Source organism: Rhinolophus sinicus, linkage group LG10, assembly GCF_036562045.2.
Source record: "Rhinolophus sinicus isolate RSC01 linkage group LG10, ASM3656204v1, whole genome shotgun sequence".
Classification (NCBI taxonomy): domain Eukaryota; kingdom Metazoa; phylum Chordata; class Mammalia; order Chiroptera; family Rhinolophidae; genus Rhinolophus; species Rhinolophus sinicus.
In genome coordinates this window covers 41,403,012-41,410,700 of record NC_133759.1, presented here as the reverse complement: position 1 = coordinate 41,410,700, position 7,689 = coordinate 41,403,012, and the positions used below count along the sequence as shown (strand labels likewise).

The window sequence follows — 7,689 nt, the reverse complement described above, 5'->3', positions numbered from 1 at the left end:
GTGGAATGAATGAATCTGCAACTGTAGTTTATACAGTGTTATTCCAACGTCTTAAAATGTGGTTAAGAAACACATTTTACACCAACTCGTGGTACACACAAATGCACATGCATGTATAACACAAAAGTTATGAAGCAACACTTTCTTTAATTCAATAGTTTCTGTTCTCTTTTGTTCCTCTTTATTTGACATAAAAAAAAATATGCTGGGTATGACCCATTGAACTGATTTAATAAGCCACCAATGGATCAAGGCCAATAGTTTAAAATACAGATTTATACTATTTCAATTTATATTGCTTCTTACATCTATAGGCTTCAGTAACTATAGATCACTTTTTTTAAAATGACAAAATTTTGTATCTGGAAGGGAATTTAGAAAGTATTCAAATCAACTCTAAAATGTTGCACTGGTTATGAGTTCCCTGCAGTGGGATTCCTTTTAGTCAGTGTTGTTCAATTCAAATTTTCCCCACTGAAAGCAGATTGGCCCTACCTCATACCATACACAAACTTTAACTCAAAATGGATCACAGACCTAAATGTAAGAGTTAAACCTATAAAACTCTCAGAAGAAAACTTAGGAATAAATTTCCATGGCTTTAGGTTAGGCACTGACATGCCATTCAGAGAAAAAATAGATAAATTATATCTCACCAAAACTGAAAACTCTTTTGCTTCAGATGACTCCATGGAGAAAAAAAGAATTACAGGATGGAAGGAAATATTTGCAAATTAAATAACTGATAAGGGACTTGTATGTAGAATATACTATAAATAACTCTTACAAATTAGCAATAAAAAGGCAAATAACCCAATTTAAAAATGGGCAAAGGATTTGAATAGATGTTTCTTCAGAGGATACACAAATGGCCAGTAAGCATGTGAAAAGATGCTTGTATAACTAGTCATTAGGAAAATGCAAATCAAGACCATAATGAGATATCATTTCACACCCATTAAGTTAGCTAAAATAAAAAAGACAACAGTGTTGACAGACATACGGAGAAATTGAAACCCTCATACATTGCTGCTGGAAATGTAAAATGGTACAGCCACTTTGGAAAACAGGCTGGCAGTTTTTTTAAAACTAAACATAAAGTTACCATATGACTCAGAAATTATGCAATGAGGTATATGCCCAAGATAAATGAAAAATATATGCACACAAAATCTTGGACATGAACGTTCATAGCTGCATTATTCCTAATAGCCAAAGAGTGTAAACAACCCAAATATTCATCAACGGATGGATGAATAAACAAAATGTGATATATTCATACAATAGAATAGCATTTGGCCATAAAAATAATTGAAATACTGATACATGCTACTACTACATAGGTGAGCCTCAAAACATTGTGCTAAGTGAAAGAAGCCAGTCACAAAAGACCTTGTGTGATTCCATTTATATGAAATGTCCAAAATAGATAAGTCTATAGAGACAGAAAGAAATGAGTGGTTGTCTAGGGTTGGGGGGGGGGAGTGACTATTAATGAGTAGGACGTTTCTTCTGGGGTGCTGAAAATGTTCTAAAATTAGATGATAGTGATGGTGGAACAACTCTGTCAATAAAGTAAAAATCATTGAATTGTACATTAAAAATGTATGGTACTTAAATTTTAGATTTTGTATATTACATCTCAATAAAGCTGTTATTTAAAAAAAAAAAAAAAAAAAAAAGAGCAGATCGGAACTCTGGAATGATCAAGAAGTAGGATGCATGCAGCACTTCCAGGCCTGAAGGTAGAATGCTGAGCCACCTCAACCTGACTACCTAAATTGCTGGCAAAGAAACAGGGTTTTCAGTGGTCAATAAAATGGTTTTCTTTGAAGTCCCTATAACAGAATTGTGGCCCCTAGCCTCTTATTTTAGGAGATGAGTGGAAAGATACACACCTATTGATTTAAGCTCTGAACTTTCTTTGAAATGGTACTCATCCTCACAAAAAATTCCTTCAAACTACAAATGAGGGCATTCTGCATTAGAGAGCAAAGAACTAGGTAGGCATCCCCAACAATTAAGATGCTAAAGGACTAGAGAGCATCCTGGACAAGTAATTGATACGGTTCTTGAAATCAGGGATTTTATTCCCCTTTGGGAGGGCCAGGCCTAGAACAGGACGTGTAGTAAATGAAATTGTTAGAAGGCAAAGAAAGTAAGGCCTCAGGTCCGGAAGGCCAGAGGCTTTCTGATTGGACATCTGTCAACCCTCTTTGAATGGGTCTGATGGAGAAAGCAGCAGGAAAACACGCTGCCCACGGTCTACCCTGTAGATTTATGACGCAGCATGCCCCCCTTCTCAAACTTGAAAACTTGACGTTCCCACACCTAGCATCTCACCTCTACCCCAGTGTCCGGGTCCCTCCATGTAAGGAACACTGTTAAAATAATTCAAGAAATTATGTTAATGAGTTTAAGAAATACTTTGAATGATTAAAGCTAAAACTCTGTCACTCTGACTAATGAATACGTTTGAATTACAAATGAAAAAGGGGGGCGCTGAAAGTGTGCAGCACCATTGGGATATCAGATAAAAACCAGGTGATCTTAAGTATGCTTTTAACTACTTTTTGTAAAGAATGTCATTGAAAAGAGCAGTTGCGGGGCGGGTGGGAATCTCGCAGACCACTCTGCGAAAGGCGAGACACACTGGCCTGGAGAGGGCGGGCGGGCTCCGGAACCCCACATCCCGGGCTCTACCCTAACGTGACCCGGGGCATCTTTCTGAGCTTCGCCCGGGGCCCTTCTCTGTAAAATGGGACCATTCGGGGCCGCCTCCCAGCGGTGATTGTGAGGAACAAACGGGGCTGGACGCCTAGTAGGCGATCAGAAAAGGCAGCCCCGGAGGCTAGGGGCCCTACTGTGCGCCAGGGCGCGGGTGCCGCGGGCCGCTCCCTGCCGGCTCGCCCGCCGCCCCCACCCCGCGCCCGCCCCTGGCCCCGCTCGGCCTCGGGCAGGCGGAGTCGACCGCACTCCAGGCCCCTGCGGAGCAGCCGCCTGGGGCGCTCGGTCAGCCGCCGGGACACTAGAGCGGGGCGCCACGCCGCCGCCGCCGCCGCAGGTCAGAATCAGGGTGCCCGGGGGGCGCTCCGGCCCACGGGGCCTCGGGGCGGGAGATGCGGGGCGAGGGGACGCGGAGGAAGGCGGCGCGCAGAGGGGTCCGGGACCGAGGAGGGTCTATCTATGCTGAGAGCTGGCGGGGGCTGAGGGCTCGCTCAGAGGGGACCCGGACGGACTGAAGGGTCGCCGCTAAAGGGGTCTCTGGCTGAGGGGTCGTGGGCAGAGGGGTCACGGTCCGCGGGGACAGGGCATGACAGGTCCGGAGCTGAGGACTGAGCCCCGAGAAGTCCCGGCGCAGCGCGAGCAAACGCGGCGGTGGAGGGCAAGGGCTGCACGCGAGGCGCGCCAGAGAGCGGCGGTCCCGCCCCAGGAGACGCGAGCCCTCGCGTCCTGAGCTGCCCTGGGTGGAGGTCCTAGAGGACCCGGGACCTCCGATCACCCGAGGAGGTGCTCAGGCTTCCGGGAGCGGCTCGCGGGGGACATTGGGGTAGAAACGCGGGATCCCGTGCGTGGCCGTCTGGCGGCCGTGGAGTCCTCTTGCTCGGTCTGCAGAACCCAGGCGGCGATCGCTGTGTAGGGTCGTAGTGACAGTTAAGCGAGGGAAGCCCTTGGGGTCACCCAGCCCGGTGCCCTTAAGCTCTCTGCTGACTCTGAGCCGAGTGGAGGGCTGGGGGTGTGGGCTGGAGCCCCCAGGGTCGTCGGGGATGAAGAGTGCGGCCCCCTCTCATCCCCTGTTCGGAAAGCGAGTGTTAGCGTGTTGCAGGCCCCCACTCGTCCGCACAAGCTTTACTACTGCACTTGTAGCCTAACCGAGGTAGGTAATCATGGTCCCTCAGTGTAGGGGGTGCAAGGTGGGTGTGTAGTCGTGGTACTTTATGCCTTGGTATTTGGGGAGGAGCCTAAGGTAAGGAGGCAGAAACTGGGAGTAACCTATCTGCTGCTTTTATATAAGGTCAGTTAGGTAAAGAAGGGGCCTTTACCTCTGCTGGTGAATCAGAAGGCTGCATTTCTAATTCTTCTTAACTCCCAGTGCTTAGGTGAGTCGGCTCACTGTAACTGCATTTTGTTCAAATGTTTTGGTGATGTGTCCAAAATGTGCAAGATGACGATGATGGTTAATTATACTATATCGTTATTATTTTGCTGTGCTCTTGTTTTACGGTGAGAATCTAATTCACTTGAGTTTGAGGATAATGGTTGGGAAAATGAAAAATTATTTCAGGAGAATAAAGCAAAACGGTAGTGTGTCATGAAGAAGCTAAAGTTTTTCTTCTTTTCCTCCTTTTAAGCTTGGGGACAAAATGTAAAATTAATTTGTGTAAATTATCATCTGAAAACAAAACCGAGCAAGATGATGAACTGAGTTGTGTGAAACCTATTGCTGGAGAAACTCGATTTTGAAGTACAGTTTTAATGTTAGGTGTTTTTATCATTCATGAAACAAATTGTAATGAGTTATTGGGAGAACAATGACCAACTTACTTTTCAAAGGACCTGAGTAGATGTTCGACAGATCTCAGGTGTTCTGTGGCAGCCTTCCTTGTTTAGGGCTAAGTGTTCAATACCTGGCTGAAAGTAGAACCAACCTGATGCTGCTAAATGAGTTAGAAAACCCTCTGGTATAGAGACTAACATAGACATTCACTGTGGCTTCTCTCTTAAAGAAATAACTTCCACTCCTATACAAGTTTTATAGAAAATACTCATTGATACTCCCAGTTAGCATGTGGAGTGCTATTTCAAAAGATCCTATTCAAGTTTTAAAACAATTTTTGTGTTGTCTATTTTTCAATCAGATTCACTCTGGAGGTTATATATGTTCCATAGGATTCTTTAATATACAATATTTTAAAACTAATGTGTTAGCCAAGCAATGAAGTCTGTTACAAAACCATCCGTTTTTGTCTTACTGTGTACTTCACATAATTTTTCTCTTTTATTTAAATTTGATGATATCTGATACTCCGCTTGCTGATAATTATATCTTAAATTAAAACACCTTAGAATTAACTAGTGACTGCTCAGCCTTTTCTTACTGGAAGAAAAATAACTGGTGATTTAATTTTTTAATCAAAACTCTTTTTTCATATTTAAGTTGGTTTGTAGCTTTTGCAATAACTATTGTAAAAGCATGCCATCAGTGAAGTATAAAGGTTGGAGAATTTCAAGCTAAGTTTTTTGATCACGGTTTTTTCATTCTTAAATTTAAAAGAATATAATGTATTTTTAAAATTAAAACTGCAACTGGTATTTTAAATAATTAAATACACTATTTTCTTTGAAGAGACTAGTTTCCTTACTGTTCATTTCTTTGTATATTTCAGACTTACATTTAAAAGAAATGATCATTTTTAAAAATCACAATGTTAATTTCAAAATCCCTGTGACATAAAATTATATTATCCCTATATATTAAAATTTGTACAAGAGAAAAAGTGTTACTGTAGGAATTTGCATTAGAAATGCACTGCTGCTCATGGCTAATTGCTTTTAATTAGTAAGTAATATGACTATAAGCAAATACCTATTTTCTCTCCTCTGTAATTCTTTGAAAATAAGGATGCTTGCCACTAACTTTAATTATCAAGATAATCATGCGTGTAATAGCAGTGTGAACGGCACTGCTATGAAAACATATGCAAGTATTAATAATGCATTTCGTTTTTAAATTGTGAAGTGGTTGTTAATAACTAGAGACTTTCGTGAAATAGGAAAAAAATGTTAAAATAATACATTACAAATGTCATATATTCTGGCCCATACTTTTGTTTCTTTCGTAGGCTCTACATATGCCCAATGAATAGAACAGAAAATGTTAGTCATTCTAATTTGTGAGTGGTTTGCTGAATTCAATGTCACTTGAATTTGGAAATATAATATATATCATAGGTGCGGCAAATGTACTAGAACAAGTTTTTGGACTCATAGGATTCCACTAAATAAATATTAGTTGTAGAGGATGTTTTTTGAATCACTAATCAAGAACATTTAAGACACCAGTCTATAAGCGTAAACATACGCCCTTCCCCGCCTTAAAAACTGTTAAACTGAATTTCTAATTTACTTTTCTTATTTTTTCCTAGCAAATTCCCACGTTAGGGTAGTTGACTCTTGAGCTGTTCCTTTCTCCCTATTAAGACTAAACAGTAACAAAAAGAGCAGCGATGTAAAATGCTTACAAAGGTCCTTTAAAACTGATCGATTTGACTTCACAAATGTACAGTAAGATCTGTGAAAAACCATCTTGCAAGCGTAGATAGCCCCAACATATCATACTTCAGGTAGTTTCACAGCATTCTAGATGAAAATTTTAAATTTAAGATTATTTGTAATCTTCCTGGGGGTTTCTTATTTACTATTTGTATTTTATCACAAGGCAGAGGTAGATTTGGGGGAGTTATATGGCATATGTTTTAAGCTTATTTAATAAAAATATCATGTTTTAATTTTTATTTACCTGAAATACTTAAGTAGGTTCTTGTAAGGAAATCGGCTCAAATACAATAGGCCATATTTTGGGCGAAATTTTTGTAGATACTAAGACACCAACTATCACCAATAATAGTATATACTTAAATTATTTTTTATTTAAAAAATGGGTTTATATAATCTTAATATTTTTCTTCAATGCACACCAATATTTTAATACTAAATATTTAATTCAGTATATGAGTGTTTACATTTTTAACTGTTTCAGTTATTATAGCGGGGCAAGTCTCTTATTCTTTCCAACTCTCCATTTCCTCATCTGTGAAATGGGAAAAGTATTGCAGTTATTGTTCTGTGCGTTTTTTTGTGTTTTTTTTTGTATGATTTTTAAGACTTGATCAGCAACCTGTGTATCTTAAATGCTATGACGTTGGCCCTGAATTTAATTGAGCAGATATTTTAAAGAGAACCTTCATAGTTGTCTGCATTATGTATAAGTAACTCTTTTACAACTGTTAATAGTTCACCCTAGCACTAATTTTGAGATTATTCTTAAGAGTGAACTGAAGATAATGCTTGCCCTGTGGTGATCAATTTATAAAATGCTTCTGGAAATATTTCATTGTTATTTGATTTTAAATTGTCATCATTCCCTGATGACTTTGGATAAAAATCCGCCTAGTAATTATTTCTGGTTTATTGATATGTTTGCAAGTCCTATAGTAGACATAACATTGACCCTCTTGTGTCAGTATTGTATGTCTAATGTGTCTAGAAGGCACGGATTGTGCTTTTTTTATATATAAAGTTTTATTCTGTGCATATATTTATGGTGCACCCTCTGAGTATATATTATAATTTATCCGGGAACAAGTTTGTTGTATAATGAGGGCTGTGATCCTTTAGATCGAAATATAGTTTAGTATTACAGCCTAAAAAACTAAATAGTGACTTATGCTTGTCATAAAAACTGGGTGTCTTTCTAACAAGCTGTAACCAAAAAATAGGCTTTTAGTGGCTTGCAACGTGAATATGCCCCTAATAACCCATCAATTTACTAGTAGAGCGTAATTAGGAAAGCATATAGTTAACCATGCATCATAAATTTTAACTTCTCCATGTGAATTGTTAATATGTTTATTATGAATTGTCTTCTGTGCAAGAATGTAAGGGACGTTTTTCCAAGCCAGAATTCCA

At 39.7% G+C, this 7,689-nt stretch overlaps 1 protein-coding gene across 6 annotated transcripts in view; it reads left to right on the top strand.

Moving 5' to 3' along the window:
* Positions 1-2,729: 2,729 nt before the first annotated feature.
* PPARG (peroxisome proliferator activated receptor gamma) overlaps positions 2,730-7,689 on the top strand; it is a 123,018-nt gene continuing 118,058 nt past the window's right edge. The window contains exon 1 of one of the 6 annotated variants that reach the window (XM_019732688.2): positions 2,730-3,064. The gene's annotated coding sequence lies outside the window, so the exon portion shown is untranslated. Of the gene's footprint in view, positions 3,065-3,318; positions 3,878-4,013; positions 4,101-7,689 lie in introns of those variants that run through there. The other 5 variants (XM_074312974.1, XM_074312973.1, XM_074312975.1 and 2 more) reach the window with 5 other exon arrangements.